This window comes from Cygnus olor, chromosome 11 (genome assembly GCF_009769625.2).
Source record: "Cygnus olor isolate bCygOlo1 chromosome 11, bCygOlo1.pri.v2, whole genome shotgun sequence".
In the NCBI taxonomy this organism is placed as follows: domain Eukaryota; kingdom Metazoa; phylum Chordata; class Aves; order Anseriformes; family Anatidae; genus Cygnus; species Cygnus olor.
In genome coordinates this window covers 1,526,724-1,548,115 of record NC_049179.1, presented here as the reverse complement: position 1 = coordinate 1,548,115, position 21,392 = coordinate 1,526,724, and the positions used below count along the sequence as shown (strand labels likewise).

At 36.0% G+C, this 21,392-nt stretch overlaps 1 long non-coding RNA gene across 1 annotated transcript in view; it reads left to right on the top strand.

Annotated features, from left to right (window-relative positions):
- LOC121075918 overlaps positions 1-14,811 on the top strand; it is a 67,604-nt gene extending 52,793 nt beyond the window's left edge. Inside the window, exon 3 of the long non-coding RNA XR_005823243.1 lies at positions 14,568-14,811. This is a non-coding gene — a long non-coding RNA (uncharacterized LOC121075918). The remainder of the gene's footprint in view (positions 1-14,567) is intronic.
- Positions 14,812-21,392: the final 6,581 nt, after the last annotated feature.

Sequence of the window (21,392 nt, the reverse complement as noted above, 5' to 3'; positions counted from 1 at the left end):
GGTTTGATTTAAAATAATTTTTATATTTTTATGTCACTGTGATGGTTTCAGTTTGTGTGGTTCTCCTTGACTTCTCTGGCTGAAAAGTTGTTCTAGGAGGTTACTAATGTTTGAATTCCTCTGTACTTAGCATATCCTAAGGGTGCTCTCTCTGTGTAGGGAAGGAACACCAGACACAAATAAGAATGCCAATTCCCAGCAATCCTTGGAAGGATTATAATATCACTTATCTGAATAGAATGATTCTAGGCTCTGAATCCTAAATCTGAAGCGTCTAGGTAACACTTTCTTTTAGGATGCTGAAATAATCTCTCATTTTTGAATTTAAAATGTGAATCGAGCAATAATATTGTGCATATAGATAAATGTTACTTGCATTATTTTTTTCAGCAAGAGCCTGAATTAGTTATAGTGCCAGCTTGCCTTTCTTACAGCTACATAGTCAGTTAATATACCATGTCATCTCTTTCACATTGGAAGTTTTGTCAACTTTTAAATCTTAAGCACGTTATGTAGAAAAAGTCTCCTATTAAAAGGAGTTGTATTCCAGAAGGTCACAGAATTTTTTGAACATGCAGAGCATTATGTCTCCAGCTAACTGTCTCATGGTGGAATTACTTAGTCAGGCTTGAAGGGTCACTGAACTCAGTGGACTGGATGATCAGGATCAGCTAGAGATGAGGCTGAATGGAATATTTTACAATAGTCCCCTCTCCTGTGAAAAAGATTGCAGCACGTGTGTAGCTCAGAAGAAATCCTCTCTTCATTTCTGTGTTGATTCTGTTTTGACTTCCTGAACTAACTCATCCATTTCCTTTCTAGCCAAGTTGTCTCTGCCTTTAACCCATATTTTATATGTGGACAGTATCCCTATTTGCACCTCTGTAAAAATTCAGTATGTTAAGTGGGGAGTTCAACTTTTTCTGCTCGTGTCCCCTCTCCTTCCTACCCCTTTTATCTACTCCTGATGTTCAGAAACATTCAAACATATAGCTAAAGACAAAAAAGTTAAAAGCACTATGTATCTAGAAATTCATCCAGTTTATGGAATCAGTTTCTGCATTTCACATCCAAGGTTTCTTCTGTTAGCTGCTTGGAGACTGGATGACCTGCCTCATGAATTATTTTTACACACTGGAACTCATTGGTAAGCATAGACCTTAGTGTCTTTCGGAAGGAAGACCATCTTCTATGCAATACTTCATAATGTAAAGTCAGCTCAGAGCTGTTCTGCAGAGACCACTCTATTAATTTATCTTTATTTCTCAAACTAGATAGTATCTTTATAAAAACAATTTACATCATGCTTCTGTGATGTTTGTCATGTATTTTGGAGCATAATTCTCTGGCCATGTGAGTGTATTTTGTAGCTAATTCTATAATTATGTAATCAGGGTTTGGGAATGCCTTGAAAGAAGCTGTATCAACAAATATAAAGGAAGAATATTGGCTTACTTAAATTTCACCAGAATCCTAATTCTACTAGTAGACATAAGACAGAAGATGACCCTTGTATATAATCTGAAATCACTTTTGACCTTTTGGGGGGGAGAGGGAAGACAAAGGAAAATGTGTGCTTTTTTTCTTTTTATTAGTTTGCCAAGAAAGACTTGGTGTCCCCAAAAATGTAAATGTTATTTCTGAACATCCATCAAATTAAAAAAAAAATAAATAAAAGTTGAACAAAGACATCTGATTTTCTGGATTTTTTTTCCAGTGTGTCAGTGTTACTTTCAGTCAGTGATTGCAGGAAAAGTGCCAGATGCCCAGTAAGTAAATGGTGTATCTCAGGCTGTGATTGTTAATTACAATCAGTACTAAAGAATTTCATTGAGATGATGATCTCTTCAGTCCAAAAGGAGAACAAAAATAAATGAAAAGGGTTTGACAAAGGGTGTTCAAATAAGGAGAATGGAAAAAAAAATCCAAAAACTTTCACCTGTGAAAAATCATTGCAATGAAATTTTTATTATAAAGCACAGAGGGACATACGTTAAATGGTAATTTCCTGAAAGACTGGCTCCTGAACTCTAAAGTCTTTATGCAGAAGATAGTGCTAAAAGGTAATAATTAATCATTTCCATTTAAATCTTCCAGGCAATGCATGAACAAGATTAGCTGCATAACTCCTGTGGCTAAATCCCATGCAATGTTGAAAAAGTAGATGATGATATCTCCATCAAAAGGCTTAGTGCCATGGCAGAAATATTGGAGCCAGTACCTGTGGGAAAATGGTAGTGGTCTAATGGCTGTCAACTGCTATGAGATAGCACTCTTATTTTGTGCCCTTGCGTTACTCCCAGGTTTTGACTACTGAAGAAGGTGGTTCATACTCTCTGTTTAATGAGCAGCATTTGATCACATGGGAAAAATAAAATTACATTAATACAGATATGAGGGACCTGTGCTTGAGTTGATCCTTAATTGTAGGATAATGTAATCACATTAAAAATGTTTGTTTCATCACGTGTCTACCGGTAAGTTTGGTGCTATGTGACCTCAGAAATGCCTACGTTTGCATAACATGAAACTGTGTACTTTGCTATTATGATGTTTTCATATGAATGTGGTTTTTATTTTTTATTAATATTCTAAGATAAACATGCAATTTAATAGTGCAATTAAAATGTCTAGATGTAACGGCCCTGACATGTTCCTGGCTGTCATCTATGCAACTACTGTCTTAAGCAATGTAATGCTTCTTTTGTCAAGATGTCTTATGCTCTTAGCAAAAGATAAACCTACTCTCTCCTGTTGCTGAAGCTTTACTATCCCCTTGCACTCAGGATTAGTGTATCCAGGCAGAGAACCTAGAGGGGTGGACTTGTTCTCACAAAAATGTCTTTTGAAAAATTTTGCTTGGTTATTTGAATTGTCACGGAGGAGGAGTAACTGTAACTTGCTACCGTACAGGTATTTTTGCTTGGCTAATGCCTAATCCAGTTTCATTAGGAAAGAGTCATTTGAAAATCATGCACTCTGTGTAAGGACTTTGAGTGGTTATGCTCAATATTGTTAGTAACCTGTCTAGGAGCTGTTGAGCTTCAGTCTGATATGAATACATGTTTCAGAGGTGACTAAGTCACAAAAACTGATGCAAAGGTGCAGGTCTAGATCATCCTAGAAGCTTTCTATTGTCTGATAGAGATCTGAAAGGCAAGAAGATTAAGATAGGAGCATCACTTCCAAGAAGAGGCTATGTTTTAAGCGTCTTTAATATTTACATATTAGATTTATGAAAAACTGAATGTTTCTAAGAATAATGCATATTGTATCTGAGCATATTAGCCAGCTCTACAGGCTACATCAACGTTGTATCAGGAGTAAAAGGGGAATTTCTCCTGCCAAAACTGGCCTCCATTTTACAAGCAGAACTCTCATCTGTATAGACTCTAGAGTGAAGATTTAAACTATGTAGTACTGTGTACAAAAATCAGACAGCTGGAGAAGATAACACTTAAATTTGGGGCTGATGTTTGCTTTACAGGAACAAAACTGTAGGTTTCTTGACCCTACTAAATTCAGATCTCCATCCCAGTAACAAAGTTATTGTAGATCTGACATGTGGAGTTCCTGTACTCTGTCATGAGATGGGGAAAGCACTCTGCAAATGATACTAAATTAGCTGGGAAAGAATGTGTTACTTAAAAAATAGTGCACAAAGTAAAAGGATATACAGGTTGAACTTTGGATCCAGAGGATCTTAAAATCCCTATGAAATGTCAGCTTAATATTAGTGTCTGGCTGCTAATTGCTTATTTAGCATTGAAATACAACCTTGATTATAGATTTCAGTATTTAAATTGACATAAATGTGATAGAAATTATAATGGGACTAGTAATGGTGAATAGACCAGATAACTCACTAAGGGTAGACACCTTGTTTTGGCGTAGCAGTTAAAATCAGGACAAATTTCCTTGCCACACCTCCAAAACCCTTCCTTCCTCTTTAAAATGATTATCTTTGTTTCCAGTTGTTATTAGATTTCTCGATACACATTGCTCTGTCTCATTTGACATAATTAATTTTTATGAAGGAAATACATAATAAAGTTTTTTTCTCTCTTTTTTTTTTTTTTCCTCATGGTTTTTAAGAACATTAATCTGTTTGACTTTAGTGCTTTCTTCTGCCTGTGTACTTTCTTCACTTGGAGCATGTTGCAGCTTGCTTTAGTTGAACGTCAGGTGTCTAGTTTGAATTGAATTTAATTGTAGCGCACTGCAATGACTTGATTCTATATGTTACTTCCCTTTATGTGTATGGGCAGGTGAGAGAGAACATATTCTAAATTGCTGCATACATGGTATTTGCATGATTCCTTATCTGACCTCAAGCAAAATTGTCATCCCATGAAGAATGAATAGCTCCTTATCACTGTGTCCTTTTCTGCTTGGGATGCTGATAACAATATTTTCACTTTGCTGCTTAAGAGCTGGTTGGCAGCCAGAACTGGTCCATTTGCATTGCATGCTCTTGGAGCTGGCATACAGCTGACATTGTATCGTAAGTTGTACTTTGTGTTTAACAGCTGCCATGGGGTCTGCTGAGATTCTGGAGGGGTTTGAAATGAAAGACTGAAGGGAAACTCTTCTAGAGGCAGTTACAGAAGTGATGATTGTGCACAGTTCTGTCCTGAGACTCTTGTATAAGAAAGCAAAGATGGATCTCTAGAAGTCAAAGCACTTGAGGTAGTTGGTGACGCTCCATCCTGTTCCTCATTTGCTCTTACCTGAGTGCAGCTGCATGCTGTCCTTTACGCTCAATAGATTGCAGGTAACCAGAAATTGGACCAAGTTTCGAAGCTTTGACTATCACAGTGGGAAGCATTGCCCTGAGCAGACATTCTTTTGGTTCTGAAGTGGAATGTGCAGTCTGCAAAGCTGCATTTTGCTGTTCTGATCTCCAGACACATACTGTATTGAGGTGGCATGCAGCACGATGATAACTGCTGGCACAGCAAGAGACGAGTTTAGATTGAAGTCATCAAGCAGAAGAAAACAATTTAGTGGAAAAGATTTAATGTTTGTTGCTTTTTAATTCATTAACAGTAAAACACTGTCAGCTCTTTTTAAATTGTATTTTTGAAAGGATTGCAGGAAACAGTGTAGTATTATTTGTGCAGGTTCTGTTGGAGTAAATTGTGGACCACTCTGATGGGATAAAAGAAATGCATCTCCATTGTCTAAATGTTGTAAAAAATATGGGGCTTAAATTTTGCAATCAATTTTTCATGCAGTTCCTTGAAGGGATAAGAAAGCATGCTAAAGTAGATGCAGCATGATTGGTTTTGACTTCAAAATTCAAGGACCTTGGACACTGGCTAAAATAATTCTGTGGGAGTTTTGTGCTAAGATGTTGTCTGTCCTTTTGCTACCTCCTATCTTCACCTTTTAGGCTCTTGAATGATGTCCATTGAATCTAAGATATCATGTATATTTGAATTATTAAAAAAGATATAATTATGTATGCAATGAAAACAGTTCAGTCTGAATGTTTATCTCAAGGAAGATCTGTCAGGTCTTCTGTTTGATAGTCTCTCATATTAGGCTTCAGAAAATATACATGGGAAGAGATCCATCTAAGCTCCTGCTCTGGTGAGATGCTGCTCCAGAAAGGAGAATCTTGGTTTTGGAGACTTTATGAATTTCTAAGCTCTGTAGAGTTTGGATTCTGCTGCTATGCTAGAAGAACGGGTTGTATTTGAGGCCAAGAAAATGCTATAGAGAAGTGAGAATTACTGTTCAGTCCTGGCATCACTGAAAACAGAAGTTATTGCTTGCATTGACCCCATACCATATCTGTTTCTTCCTGCCACCTTCAGCAGCCTAATAAAATGAGAAAAATCTCACCCTTATTGCTCAATCGTGACAACTTGAGGCTTTCAGAAAATTCAAAACTCATTGTTTTCCATTGCTAGATGGGTAGCTAATTCTCATTTATACCCCTGAAAATCTCCTAAAAATACCTTAGAGCATTTTTAGTTAGACTGTTCCAATATGTTACTTCTGTTTAAAGCAGAAGATTCAGGTAATGAGGGCTGTAAACCTCTGCAGAGAGATGCATGATGGTAATTTTAACATACCCACTGGTGGTTTAAGATTGTTTCTATCTTTAGCTGTGTACTAAGCCTTATTTCTTTCAAAAAGATTAGATCTGCAGATTCCCAACGTGAAGTCAGAAAAATAATCAGCTTAAGCAAAGTGGAATAACAAACAGGAATTTAACTGGTAACTAGTTAAATAAAGAATATTAATTGTCAATTATTTGGGGGTAAAGTTTGTCAGTGCCAAAAAGACTAATGAAATAAGACTTATGCTTTTGAACGTCACAGGTTCTTTTGAAAACCTGAACTAAAATCAAACTATGGATTTGCAAAAAAAACAAACAACCCACCCTTTAATAATTTGGAAAATGCCAGCATTGCTAACACTAACAGTGTACAAGTACTCAAACCTTATTGATTAGAAGTTCATATCCAATAGAAAGGTACCTGTGCCTGAGTGATGAATATTGCATTGGTTTTTTTTTTAATGGTTGTTTGTTTGCTTTTCAGCATCTCTCTTCTGTAGTCAAGTATGCTGGTAAAAGGGATGTAGGCAGTATGTTAAACATTAGAAAGTTTCTTGCAGAGTAGTGATTGGTGTTCTAAATGGCTAGGACCATTTCCAATGAGTTCAGCCTATTTTGCTTCTGAATTTCATTGCATCAAGAATGACTGAAACATGCAGAGGTAAAGACATTGAAATAAACGTTATTAAAGTACTTTCTGAGCTTCTGGTAAACTGATTTACATGCAGCAGTTGTGGGGCAAACTGAGACTGTAATTGACCCCATTGCCCTCTTCTGGTTATTCAAGGTGGAGTAATGTCAGGGGGACCCATTCATCCCTATACTGTAGAACTGGATGACTGCAGAGTTAATTACAAAGAATTCAGGTTTTGATTTATAAAGATTTGTCGCTGGCCAGTGGATATCATTGGGCTCAATAAAACCAACAAGCTTATAATTAGTCTGAACTATTTAACAGTAACCTAATTTAAAAATGCAAATAATAAAAACGTCTGCCATAACATCAAAAAAGTCTTAAAATATTACAGATTCCAGTCACAGAAAAGAGTGCTGATCTTCAAAAGCTTGATGCCAATTATGTGCTTCACTGAATTAAAATGAACTCATGTTATTAATAAAGACTCAAATGATCTAGTCTGCTAGTCCAACCTTTCACTACCTCACACTTTCATTAGAAATGAACTTTTCAATTAAGAACTGTCTTCCAAATCTCAGTACTGAGTTCCAAAATTAAGTTTTCCAGACTGTGATTCAGTTACATCAACTTAAGTAATAGAGAACGATCTTGCAAAATTTGATGCTGTGGCATGTCATTCTCTCATACTGCATCATGGGTTCTTTCACATTAAGTGATCATATTGTTCAGGCCATTGACAGTGAAAAATAGATCCAGCTGAGTGGTGAATTTTAGAAGGATAAAGCTCTGAAATAAACCAGATGTGTACAAAGCATAACACCTATCAAAGGCAATATTGAAATCTGAAAATTGACATGCAGCTGTCAGAGCTCTTCTGATGCAAGCCAGAAGCAATAGGTGGGATGAAAATATTGAAGAAATCTTTATGATATTTTTTAATGGTTCAAAGAACACTTTCTCATTGGAACCTTTTATCCCATTGATTTACCTGTGAACATTTGACACTTGAGACATTACTGGATTTAGAGGGATGCTCATGTTAGGGTCAGGAATCAGGAGATGAGGATTCTGTGGCTAATTTTGTACTGGAGTTTTTGTTTGACCTTGAACAAAATCTCAGGGATTTCATATAGATGATCAGGCTACATGCTACATTCCTCATTACTTTTAATGTCCATTTTTTATCAGAGTCCTTCGATATCACGTACCTAAGTTGGTGGGGTTTGATTAAAATGGATAAGATACCATTGGTCTGGGAATTGTTTCAGTTATAACTAATCTATTGAAACAGTATTTTTTATTTATTTATTTTTTTTAAAAGTAGTTAACTACTTATTACATACAGTCATACCCGTATCTGCCATGATGCTTAAGAAATTGTAAAAATAAGATGGAAACGCTGTAGTGCTTTGAAAAACTTCTCTCTGCAGAATGTCTCTGCAGAAGCAATTGCATTTGTTCTCAGAAAGCAAGGCAGATACAGTATTTGGGCTAAGCAAATTTACTGCACAATTACTGGTGAACTATAAAAGAGAAAAGCAAAAATTTGATGTGTTCCTGGAAGTGCCTTGTATGGGCTAAATTGCCTTGATGCACACTCATGAAAGTCGAAGTTTTTATTGAAGGCTATTTTTTTTTCCATTTGAGTATCCTCCTTATATTTAAAAAAAAAAAAAAAGTTAAATTTTTGTTGTGTCAAAGTCAAAGACTTCAGAAAATACTCATCTATTTCCTTTAAAGGTAAGAGAAAATTGCAAATGCCAGGAGCATTGGTGTTTTTTCACTTATTACAAAATATTTTTTGGGCTTAGCTTTTGTTATCTATTAATTAAGATTTATCTTGGGGAGCATTGTACTTCAGAAATTTTCAGAAAATAAGTCTTTTAGTGGGCAGATGGAAACAGAGTATTCTGGGCATTGCAGTGTGGATAGTAGGTTTAAAGGGATTCTATGGCTATGGACAGTGAGGTCTAAAGACTGGAAATCAGGAGCTTCTTCACTCTCCAGAGTTCTCAGTGAGATGTACAATTGCAAAGCAATTTTTCTCTGCAGAAGAGGAGGATCAAGATAAAGCATAAATCTGTTAAGTGAGTCCTGAAATAGACTTGATTGTCTCCCTGCTCAGTGAACTTTGATCAAGGACAAGAATGTAAACAATTGTCCTCACAAAAAGTGTCCTGGAATAGATACATCTCTCCTTGAGTTCTCAGGTCAAGAGTCTTCTGAAATAATTCAACATAAATAGTGTGGGGGATTGCTTTGCATTTATTGCTTTGGAGCAGTCCCTCCAGTAACATCCACTAGTGTTAATGAAAATCACTGATAATGTTTTGAGACCATTGTAATGTGTCTAGGAGTGGAAATTGTCCCTTATTTTTCTTGATGTGCACAGGACATTTAAAATGTAACTGGTTTGAAAGTTGTCTTCTACCATCGCACCTGTATCAAACTCAAAACCCTTTTGTGAACCAACTGTTCCTTCTTCCACCATGACTTTTACAGGTGTAATTAAATTCTCATCCTCTAATCCACTTGCACAATCCATTACCTTATCTGTCTCTTACAAGTTGATAGCTTGATCCTTAAAAGATCTCTAGCTGTTGTAGCAATAATATTGAGCTTAATCTTCTCTCTACTAGTGACATTAACAGTTCTTGGCAGAGAGTAGATCATTGTGGAAAGTTGTGTGAGGAGTAACTTAACTGGTATTTGCTTTCCTCATTTCTCATGTTTGATACACCGCACGCAGCAGAAAAAGCATGTTCTTAGAGTGAGGAATTATGTCTCTCATTTAAAATGACAAGTTCAGCCACATAAAAAGTTGTTCTTGTAAGTGGCTACCACTGTTCTTTGCATATCAAATTCCAGTGGCACTTTGAAGTTAACTTCATTACAGATACTGAAGAACTTTAACAGAGGATGACAACAGAAAGAAAAAGGATAGTACAAGTCCAGGTGGATGGTGGTTCCTCTGGGAATCATGCTCTGATACGCTTAATGATTTTGTATTTTGCATTTTCAAGGACTTAGGTATTTTCTAATGGGTTTTGTAGACATTTGTTGTCAGCAAAGGTAGATGAGACATGGAAATCTCTGGTTGCATTCTAGCCTCTTGGAGTAACTGCATTCCCTCCATCCTGCCCAGTATTGTTGGTCTCCTTCATTTGTTTATGCTTTTTGCTGATCTCATTTCAGCAGATATTTCACCTGAATTGCATTTCTGATATTTCAGTAGACCTAGTTTATTTACCCGGCTACACCATTTGACTCCATATTTTCATTTTTGTCTCTCACTCTTTCAGGCTTACACTCAGATACATCCTCATCAGGAGTTCTTCTTCAACAGCACTTTGTCTCCTCTTTACCTCTTCTGGCTTCTACTGTAGTCCCTCTGCTAAGCAAGTCTACTTGCTCCTGAGTAGACCTTGTTCCATTTGCTCTCCATCTTCTTTCTTTTGACCCAAATGTTCTAGGACACAGTCTGTCCTTTCCCCAGCCTTCTACAGTCTCTTTTTCACTCCTCAGGCTCCTTGTTCCAGTCCATTTCCCTGAAGGATTGGTCTTAAACCTGTCATATTTGAGTTTGGGAGTTACCTCTTCTGTATGGCTTCAGCTTAGTAAGGAGAACACTGAAAAAGCAGAAAAGACCTCTGGACTTGGTTCAGATTGCTGGCCTCAAATATGGCACTGAGCTGCAATTGCAGAGAAAGACCTTCTCAGGCCCCTGGAGCAAGTCCAGTACAGGCAGTAATGTTGGGAATTACAGCAACTGAAGTATTGGCTGTGCACAAATCGCAAGGCTTTCAAGTTGGACATTTTGGAGAGGCTTTTCAGTGAGAGTGCAAAAGGCACAAGATCTCTGCCAGCTTGCAAGTCCTTATCCTAAAGCATGGGATTTCATAAAGGAAGGTCTTCAGAATCTTTTAACATTGTAAAATAATGCTATTTCTTCTAGCCTTTCAGGAGAGGGAAATTCAAGCCTAGGCAGACTTATGGTACAGATGGTCTTTTCCACTGGGATGAGTTACTGAAAACAGGATCTTCAGTTGGGGCACTACTTCGACCTTGTTGAATAATATTTTATGAATGGAAGTTTTAAAAGTTTTTGTGGGTGTATATTTATTATATTCTGTACTTTTGATGCATTTTCCTTGAAGTTTACTATTCTTTTCATCTTCCTCATTGTTTGAATACTGCAATAAGCAAATGGAGACATGAGAACACTTGACATTTGCAGTGAAGTTTGACCATAGTTACATTACTCCACTGTAAGTGTATAACTCATATTCTTGTTAATGTTCATATTATACTTCTGTAAATGAACCAGAAGTGCATACATCTTTTGAATAAATTTTACAAATGATAAGAATGGGATTTTGATTTATTTGCATTCAAAGTCGATCAAACAAAGATGTAAATAGCATCGTCTTTCCTAGCATAGGTAAGGAAAGTAAGAAATAAAGTGCAGGAAACCTCTTTTTTCCTCTTGAATTTTCACTTAGAGCTTGATGTTAACTCTAAGCTATGATTAATGTCCTCTAAAGACTTTAGTCAACCTCATGATATTTGTAGGATCTCTAACTGTAGACACCAGATCGGAGTCTCCTAACCAAGAATGTGGGTCTAAAAATCCATATTCAAATTTGTTTTTAAAATTTTTTTTTGATCTGACTCATACTCATTATTGTGTCACCAATTTAATAACTACATTTCTCTCACTGATCCATTTGAAACCCAGCAGAAGAAACTTAGCTACCAGGGTACTTTTGAGTTAAAATTATACATTATATAGGGGATACACAACATGATTCTTAGATTGCTAAGCTTATTAGGAAAATTACTTCTGTTTGCAAAATAGCAAAATTGATGTTGAACTTAGTGGTATTTAACTGAGAACTGTTATTTTCCTGGTCTCTTTGTAACAAAGAATTTTCCTGTTGTCTATTTTTCATCAAAAACTGAACGTCTGCCAATATTTTTCAGTTATTTCAGACAGATGTAAAAGCTTGAATTGGAGATTTTTATTTTATTTTATTTTGAATTTTAAGATTTTTATAGTACATTCATTCGGAATTGCCTTTTTTTTCTTCAGCAATATAGTTTTTCTAAATCTGCATTAGAAAATTCTAATGTAAGTTTAATCCATTAAATATACAGGGAACCATGGATGGAAGTTTTTTTTAGAGATCTGTTAGGCATATAGAACACACTGTACACTACTGCCCATTGTTTCTGAGATGTTACTAGTCCTAGATGTTGTTAGACTGAAAACGTGTGTATGTACAAGTACACACAAATAGATCTTGCTTTATGAACAGAGTACTGTGTTTTACACCCTGTTGTATCTGATGCTGTATTTACCTTAGGCATTCTGTAGGCTGACTTTTACTCATGACCTTAATGTGAACAATAAAGTTTAGTGAAAGTGGCTGTTTGACCTTTTCATCAGTCTATTATCTGGCAAGTAGTTAAACTGTGGGAGGGAATGCGCAGATACTGTAACAGTTCAGAATTCTGGTAGTAATAGATAAATAGTTTTTCAAACTTAATTCTCTTCTTAGAACACAGGCATGACTATTATAAGCCATGAAGTATTTAATCTACAACTGTGCTATTTTTTCAATTTTTATATCTACACAGCAATGCAAACCTTTTAAAGTGAACCATCTCTGGGAGAAACTCATGCTTCTTTCCTTCCTCTTTCTCTGCTTTGTTTTTGATAACAATATGAAAATCATAATAAGCTCATGGAAATGCTTTTGTTGCTGTTTGTCCAGTTATTAGTAAAAGTTCATTCCTTAGCTTTAATAGTTGTCACATCATGATTAAAATTCCAGAAAAGGGGATCTGATTTATTCTGTGTACATAATGGATTTTCCTGTTACCAAAGTGCACCCTAACACCATTTTAAATGGAAGATAAAGAGTGAAAAAGAAACATTGTCTGTTATATTTTTTTTCCAACATTGTGGTGTTGCAAATGGCTGAAGACATTTGGTGATATTTTCCATGTGTGGAAGAAGAATTCTGCCCTGGGGAAGGATGTTAACAGAGGATGGGGAGCATATATGTATCATAAACTGTACATAATTTAATGTTTGTCATTTTGGAGAGTCCATCCATACAGATTGCAACAGTGAAAATGCTGGTCTTTTCTTCATTGATGTATTTGAGCTTTAATAGCAAGTGGCTGTGTTCATAAATTGTAGATGTATTAGGAAACTATTGTTTGATTCAATAAAGCCTATCACTCAGTGCAGTCCTTATGGTCTTTTTTTTTTTTTTTTTTTTTTCTGAAGAAATAACACTTCTCTGGGAGGGCTATGTAAAGAAAGGACATAGAATATATTTTCAATTACTTGTAATAAAAACATTTATTGCAGCTTTTGTTATATCAAAGGTGCTGAATGGGATTATCTGGAAAAATATTTTTGTAGAATATTGTGGTCATCCATTCTTTTTTTTTTTTTTTTTTTTCTCTTTACCATTTACATTTGAAAGTGTTTGGATGTAACTAGGGCTATCTGTTTTTCCATCTATGGCCTTTGATGACTGTTTAATCATAAAATGACATATTCATTCCTGTTTCTCATTACATCCCTGAAAGATACAATGTCATGTAAATTGATGACTTCCCGTGGTTGTCAGTGTAAAAATGATTATGTAGTTTGTAGTATCGCCCCTACCTCCATAGGGAACTGCTTCTGCATACTTAGATTTTTATTCTTAACTTGCCTAACACTGAACTGCCAAGCTGATTATTTAAATTGTAACTGGTACTTGATGTGTAGAAGAAAGGAAATTTGTGTCAATATGAATTATTAAAAAGCATATGAAGATGTCACCTCGTAACATTTTGTTAAAATGCCATGATGTTCTAAAGTTACCTGAAAATCATGTTGAGAATGGATCTATTTGCAAGTTTGTAGACATCTATTAATGGTTATTGCTGATAAATTACAATGAATAATTCACTCAATGAATTGCACCTCTTTCTTTGCACCTAGTGAAATATCTTCCAAGACCTATGTGAAACTTAATCAGTTTTCTTATATTTAAGAGAACTTTGTGCAATTTGAGCTGGGTGTATGCTTTCACTGCTGTTTCTATTCAGAGATTGGATATTTATAAGAGAAGTGTCCATATGGCATGTAAGTTTGGATTGCAGTTTTGTGCAGGACAGGAAGGCCTAGCTTTCATCATAGTGTATGAGTGCAGAGGCAAGTCGCTGTGGGATAATTGTCATTTGCTTTGCTGCTTGGGCAATGCCCTTAAGCAAGTTCATACCCTGAGGTACCCACAGAAAATACAAGCTAGGTTGTATATTTTCACTGAGGGATAAGCTGCCTCAATGTTTTATGAGATGAAAACATGCACGGTTACCATGTAATAACAGAAGAAGCTTAACTTGCTCTGCAGTGAAATGTGTGTATGTCTATTCTCTCTCTCTCTCTCTCTCCGATAAACTTACTTCAAAATATTATACCATCAAGCAGTTATGGAACAAATATGGGGAGGAAGAGTTTCTCCTTCATCTTTATCAGATGTTAGTTATAGATCTAAGAGGCAGCAGTTCTGATTTTTTTTTAATGCATTGAATCATGAGAATGCTTGCTCTTTATTCAGTTCTCACTAATAAACTTGTATTTCTCCTCATTATACATAGATGTCTAACCTGTGTAGTTTCTAGTACGATGCTTAAAAGAAGGATATTAAAAATTCCCTTTCTGTGTTCTTCAATGCTGATGGTACTCAATTAAATGAATATTCATATAAAGCAAATACAAGAAAGAAGTAAATGTATCTAAGCAAAATGTATTTAAAATTTCAAAACTTTTTTTTTTCTTTCTTCCTTTTGCAGTATTTGTTGTCTCTTTTAGAAATCCCAGCAGAACACATATCTTAACAGAAAATGGATGAATGAGTACCCTCTAGAGGCAGAGTTCAGCTGGGGAAAATTCCAAGGTATGGAGAAGAAGTATCAGAGAACATAAACAAGACTTCTGTGAGGAGAAGAGAGTTGGGATTACTCAAGACTCACATAAATACAAACAGTAAGTACAGTTTCAAAGTTAAAGGAACTCCTTTGAGCAGAAAATCTTTGAATGCTGTAGCTTAAAAAAAAAAAAAAAGTGATCTTCACAAGTATTGAATCTGAATCTCAAATAAGTCTTGATCTGCATAAAATGCAGCCAGAGGATCTCCTAATAAGTTCAAAGTAAGGCTTAATAGAGTTGTACCTTGATGCAGAGACCTTTGGCATGTGGCATTTAAATAAAAGGAATTGAACTGCATAAATTATGGAATTCTGTTATTTGGCAACTTTGCAATGCAGGTGTGAAAAACATGCCTGATTTAACCTGAAACAGGAATTAGCTGTTGTTGTTGTTATTGTTTCTTTTGTTTTGTTTGTTTTTATCTTACATAAAAATAAGTTAAACTTTTTGAGCAGTCAACTGAAAATCAACTCAGGTCAGTTCTGTAAACAAATGTAAATATGAAATGTTTTGTTTGGATCAAGTATGACATTTAAAAATAAAATTCTATTTAGAAATGTTAGAAATCAGTATTCAGCATCCCTTTGAAACTTCACTCTCTTTAATTTTTTGTGCTGACAGATATTTTTTTCAGTCAAGTCACTGGCCAGTAAGCATTTATTTATTTATTTATCAGCCAAATTTGTAAAAGGCTGAACTTTACAGCTAAGCCCACAAATCTTTGAGCTACTTTTTGTAGCTAGGGTAATTTACTCCTTTTTTTTTTTGATTGACAAGTGAGGGCCCAGGTATATTACTAATAAAATTTGTAAAAAAAAAAAAAAAAAAAAAAAAAAAAAAAAAAAAAAGTTGCTATTTTTCTAGAGCTGTTATACATGCCTAACAGTACACATTTGTGCTTTTCAGTTTAAGGTCCACTTTACATTAGAAGTGATATTTGAAGATCTAAGGGAATATGTTTTTTCATTATATATTCATGTTCTAATTGTTTGCTATGTGATGCCTATTTGTTTTTTATAATCTATTTGCGTCTGCTATAAAGTGATTGTGTGTTTGGTGCCTGACTTTTCTCTCATGCCAGAGTAAATCAGTAATTATTCTAAAGGTGTCATTGACACTGTGCCAGTGTTAAACTTGCATGGGGGAAGAGTACCAAAAAATTTGTTCTGATACATACAGTGGGTGATCTCCACTTTTGGAGGCTTTTGCCTTCACTTTTTATGTCTGGAAAATCTTTTTTGCCTCATGTTTAGCTATTGTAATTAAAAGTGAGATAACAATGCAGAATATATCTCCTGTGTAAACTCTACTGTGCAACTCCAGCACTTGTACTGGTTTAGATCCCTCGAGTACAAACACAGGGAGATACTCTTGTCAGGCAGATTTACCTTAGGGTGCATATTAGCATTTCCCAAAGTAGTTTGTGTCCTTTTTTGTGTGACAGGAGAGATGTCGATCAGCTGCCTAGTAAGCTTAATACAGTCACATCTTAATCATGTAATTTTATGCTTTCCCTGGGGTTTGTGAGTTCTACTGCTGGGAGTCAATGCTGGAATACTTTTCTACTCTTGACAGGGAAATCAGCATCCTGATTTCTCCCAGTCTTCAGGTGATATTTCTAAGCTCTGTTCAGAGTAGTACTCTGTATAGAGTAATACACAGTTATAGAATACTTAAGAGGTTTTGAGGCTAAATTTTTTTCTTGCTGCTGTGACTCATGTAGCTTATATAGGCTTGCCCTTCATCTATTTTACATGTTAGCTGCTCTGAAAAGGGAGAGAACTTTTCTACTGCTAAGGATGTTGTCTTCACAGATGATCTATATGTAGATTTAGATAGGAAAAGTCAAATGACAACATGTCAGTTTCTAAGTTCTGGAGAAATTATCCCACATTACCTTGGTGGTGCTGATGGTTTACAATGCTCGTGGTCTGTAGTGGACTATTTGTCTTAAAGGGCTTTGACAGTTTTGCTGAACTTAACATGTATTCAACTAAGAGATGATCTTTTTTCTCTACATTACTTGCCCTTTGAATAGGTCACATATTGATGAGATCTGTAGTGTTTGATCTGCTAACTGTAAAACCACTGTACAAGTCTTCCGTTATGCTTGCATATTTCTTGAAAGATCCACTGCATTATTCTAAGAGCAAATATCTAATTATTGGCTGCAGAAAGCCATGTAAAAGACCTGTCTACATTTCTGAAATCCTTTGGGGACATCTGCCACAGCAAGTTTACGCCCAAAATGAAAAGTGGGAAGTGATTTCATACCATGGTCCTGCTTAAATGGAGTCTGGCTTTGTGAGGAGACAAAAATAATGAAGGCAGAGTGCCTGAGGGAGGCCTTCAGTTACTCTTTTAAGGTTATGCTATTGTGTCAGAGAAAGTGAAGATCTAGTCAATGCATTGGCTTGTTTGACTGCATTATATCCAAGTCTGAAACTGAGCACTTCTTGGAGTCATCAATACCAGGTCTAGGTATACATGTACTTCTGCACTTCTCAGACACAAAGCTTCTGAGAGCTTGCCTCTGAAACTGACTCTTCTTACAATGTTATGTCTTCTGCTGGTACGCTTCTGTGTCATTCACTGAGCTTCCAGGATGAAAGATACAACAATTAAATTGCATAAGGGAGTAAATAGTATTCAGAAGAAAAAGCACTACAGACACCACTGACAGAGCTTGCTTATGCTATCCTGACTAGAAGCATGGTGATAATATTTGTAAGGCTTCAAGAAATAAATGTTCTTGGTGATTCTTGCACTGTGGAATGATTGGGGGAGTTCTGCAGAATTTGGATGTGCCAGTGTCTTCAGGTAGCAGGCGTTGGTTATGACAGTGGAGGTTATCACAATTAGGGGATGAATCATGCCTGATGTCTGTTATTTTAACACCTGTGCACCTGTTCTAGGATCCCTGCATAGAGTTCAAGGCCTTTAAATGTTTGTGCAAAGAGAGAAAGGCAAAATGAAGAAAGTATGTTTAAGAACTGATATTGTCAAGTAAAATTTCTCTAATGGTGAATATTAGGTTTATATTAGGCTGACTTCTCACACACAGAAAGGTTTGAAGCCTGCCCTGGAGTTGCAGCAAAGTTGTCTGAAGCTGTCATGACAACACTAAGCTTCAGAGTGGTTCACTTTCTGTTTGCCATTTTGAAGATTATTTTAACTGGATGCCACCATAGTGTGAATGTGTATGATCAAGACTAGTGTGGCTTGAACGTACTGCACAAGAAAAGGTAATGAATACTTTAATACTTAAGGAAAGGTAAATGAATGAGGTAATAAAAAAAATCTACAAAAAATACAGTGAAACTGTTGCCTGAGTTTGTATCTGAATTCCATGCATAGCTCTTCCTTCGGCTGTCCTCCAATTGGCAAAGCCACTTGTGAGTCTTAGTTGTTTTTGAAATGCATATAAAGCCCATATATGCAAGCAGAGCAGCTGAGCATATCAGCCCCATTGTCTGTGCATCTGACAAGACCCATAAAGTAGCTTATGAATATGAAGCTAACTCTATTCCTCCTTTCACTTGGACCTGAGTGAAAATTGTCTGAAGTTGGGCCTTCTGCCATCAGTGCTCATGTCTGAAAAACGTTAACAGACATTCTGTTTATCACTAGGAATACTTGCCCATATGCCATATGTTAGGTGTCAGGTGGAAACCTCCTTACTTCTCTGTATCACCATAGAAAGAAATACTGTGAATTTCAACCTGGCTATTTTGAGAACCCACTGTGTATGTTCATTTGGCCAGAGGGCATCCCCTTAAGCAGCATAAGCAAAATCTCTTGCAATCATTGTAGACTTTTCTTGCAGTAATTTCTGTTGATCCCAGGAATCTGAGGTGGAAACTGAAACCAGATCTTTCCTGGCTATGCACAGTTCTATGACAATGCCCCCAGAGCTGATGATGTATTAGGGATAAATTCTGCCAACCTTTTCACAAAGTAACATTTTCTTTCCTAAATGTACTGTCTGGATTTAATAACACTTGTGAAATACTGTTGCAGATAGTCAGGGTGGCAGAATCTTACTTTTTTCATGAGTGACTGCAGAATAGCTTTAATTCTAGGAGCTTAGAGAGGAACCAAAAATGCCAGAGAGGAACCAGAAAAAATAGAAAAGAATGATACAGTTTTTGTAGATAAATAAGGCACCTGACCTTACCTTCTACTTCTAACACCCATAATGATCTGATATTTGCTGTACCAAGCAGATCATCCCTACGAGCTGATGGGTGAATTATTTATTTACATGTCCATTCACAGTTCAGCACCTGTGTTAGCTTTGGTACATACTTAGTTTTGACAGTGCCAGGTTATATGCTCCCCCTTTTGGGAATGTTTTATTCTGTATCAGTCTGGCATTTCTGTAGTCACCAGGAGTATCTGTAACCTTGGTGAGAGGCCACTTTGTTGTTCCTTGATAAATAATTAATGAATAATACATCAAGTACTGGCATCTTGCTTTGCCCTGTCGAATTATATTGGGAGAACTTTAAATGTAACAAACATTAATTGAGAGATGACTCAGCTGAGTTTATTATTCATTTGAATTTCCACAATTGTCCAGCATGTGAATGAATGAAATATTTCAATTCTGAAAATGACTAGTGACATTCATGTGTTTGTTTTAATTTCTTCTGTGTTTCTGGCACTGCTCACTATTCTTTTGTAATAAAACTGTCCCCCAGCTTGTTTTTTCACGTCTCAGATCACAGAAAGGTTGTGACATTCAACAGAGGGACTAGAGGGACTATATATATATATATATATATATATATATATATTTTCAGTTTCCTGAATACATCTACCAACATCTCCAGGTGCATAAATTTCAGTAAGTGAAAAAGATAACAGAAAATATTGAGCATAGTAGGAACAGTGTTACAGCAACAGCGATTGTAAAATCACTTGTACCATAGCTAATAGGATGCCCTTGGAGTGTGCTGACAAAAGGGCCGTTTTAAGTTCTGCACCAGGTGTGCTACCACAATGCACATGCTGACTGTGGGGTGATGGCCTATGTAAACTCTACAGGCAAATGTTCAAAGTGCAAGGTCAAACAACAGTTACCTACTGCAGTGATTTGCAGCTGCATCCATTGATTTCCTAGTGCACAAATGAGAGATGACATCAGATGAGCTTTGTGCTGGAGACTTGATTAAATTGGATGCTGCACCAGACAGAAAGGATTACAATGTTGTTAGAGGTTCTAAGAAAACATGTAGCACGGCTGTACCTCTGTCAGCTGAACCTGCCAATATTACTCTGTGAGAAAAACCTTTGAAGGTAACGAATCACTCCAGTCTGACATATTTTGTTTACACTAGTTTTATGGTTGTTTTAAATATGTTTTTGGTTCTGCATATGTTTAGATAGAGCAATATGACTGACATTATTTTTTGAGATTTCAGATCTGACTCTGATGCATCTTCTTATTACAAGTGTATGCACAATCCACCAAGTGCACATTCCTTTCTAGGTACTGTAAATTAGCTACAGTATATGAATCTTTGCATGTAATATGATAGCATTTTATTCATGTTGGAAGTAATGATTGTGTTATGTATTTCTCGCCCGAAGAGAAATAGCATGACTTCAGGCAACAGAAATTAACAGTGTGAAACATTATTGTTTGTGATGTTGTTGATGTTTTAATTGCTGATCATTAATCTGTGTTCTTCAGCTCCAGTGTTGGTGGAATTATAATTAGTCCAGTGTGTTTTGCTGAAATGTAGAAAACAATCACTCTGCCACTAATGATAGGGCATGTGGGACTCCAAAACTGAGTATCAAGTCAGTACTTCTGTTCCACAGTGCATATTTTTTTAATACTGATATTTCTGGAGAAAATTGTACTTGTCGGGAGAATAACTAAAACTAAAGAAAACTTACAGAACGTGAAAACAATTCTTCAAAGAAAACCTTACATGTTTTATTTATTTCCATTTAGATACTAACTACATAATGATGTAATTACAGTATCATGGTACATTGGAAGAAGAATTTGGACATACATATTTCTGGAAATGTAAATAGTGTCATTATAGTTGATTATAAGCGTGACTTTCATTCTCTTGTACATATGTTTGAGCAGAATTAATTTAGAAGTTAATTAGAAGTATGTATACTCCATTTATTGGGTGACTTTTATTTAGGCAAAGATCAGTTTCATCATGAATTGACATGGTAATGTGTGCACGTAGGCATTCATGAAATTTTAAAACTGTGCATGTTTCAGGGTTACTTATGTTGTAGATCCCAATCTAGCTCTGCTCTTTGACAAAATTTATTTTAAGTTAGAATCATTTCTGTTCTTTTTTCAGCCTTTTATCTCAGAAAAAAAAAAAAAAGATAACTGGTAACGCTAGTCAAAAACACTCGCTTTCCCCCCTGCATTCCCTTACACCAATGCAAAAGAAGTCAAAGAATTGAAGATTAGTTGTACATTTGCACAACTTGTACAATATGGCAGATGTTCACTAGAGTAAATTTCTAAGGGTTATAAAACAGCTTTTACCATTTTGCCTTGTTTGCAGTGGCAGGGCTTTGCCCATGTGGGAAAGATGCTCCAAGGTATCAAACACATGGTATGACTGTAAACTTCCAAAGCTGAGTTGATGTAAATCCTAGTACCTTATTTAATTTTCTCTCAGTTTAGCTGAAATCACCTGGAA